Source organism: Seriola lalandi, unplaced genomic scaffold (genome assembly GCF_002814215.2).
Source record: "Seriola lalandi dorsalis isolate HSWRI2012SDOR001 ecotype SW California unplaced genomic scaffold, Sedor1 jcf7180002054677, whole genome shotgun sequence".
In the NCBI taxonomy this organism is placed as follows: Eukaryota; Metazoa; Chordata; class Actinopteri; order Carangiformes; family Carangidae; genus Seriola; species Seriola lalandi.
In genome coordinates this window covers 494300-494915 of record NW_019525230.1, presented here as the reverse complement: position 1 = coordinate 494915, position 616 = coordinate 494300, and positions in this window count along the sequence as shown.

Sequence of the window (616 nt, the reverse complement as noted above, 5' to 3'; positions counted from 1 at the left end):
TTTTTATGCCTTAATATACTATGATGTTTTTAGAATTTTTTTTTGCTTTACTATACTATGAAGTTTTTATGCCTTACTATACCAAGACGTTTTTATGCCTCAATATACTATGAATTTTTTAGAAATGTTTTTACTTTACTATACTATGACATTTTTATGCCTAACTATCCTATGACGTTTTTTGACATTTTTTTTGCTTTACTATACTATGACGTTTTTAAGTCTTGCTATACTATGACGTTTTTTTAAAGTTTCTATGCCATATTATTCTATGACATTTTTGACATTTTTATGCCTTACTATACTATGACGTTTTTATGTCTTACTATACTATGAATTTTTTTGAAATTTTTTTGCCTTACTATACTATGACATTTTTGTGTCTTATTATTTTATGACATTTTATTGCCTTATTATAGTATGACGTTTTTTGCCTTTTTTAGCCTTACTATACTGTGACGTTTTTAGGTCTTGCTATACTATGAAGTTTTTTTGAAGTTCTATGCCTTAAAATTCTATGACATTTTTTTTAAACTTTTTTTTGCCTTACTATACTTTGACGTTTTTGTGTCTAATTATTTTATGACATTTTTTGACATTTTTATGCCCTACTATA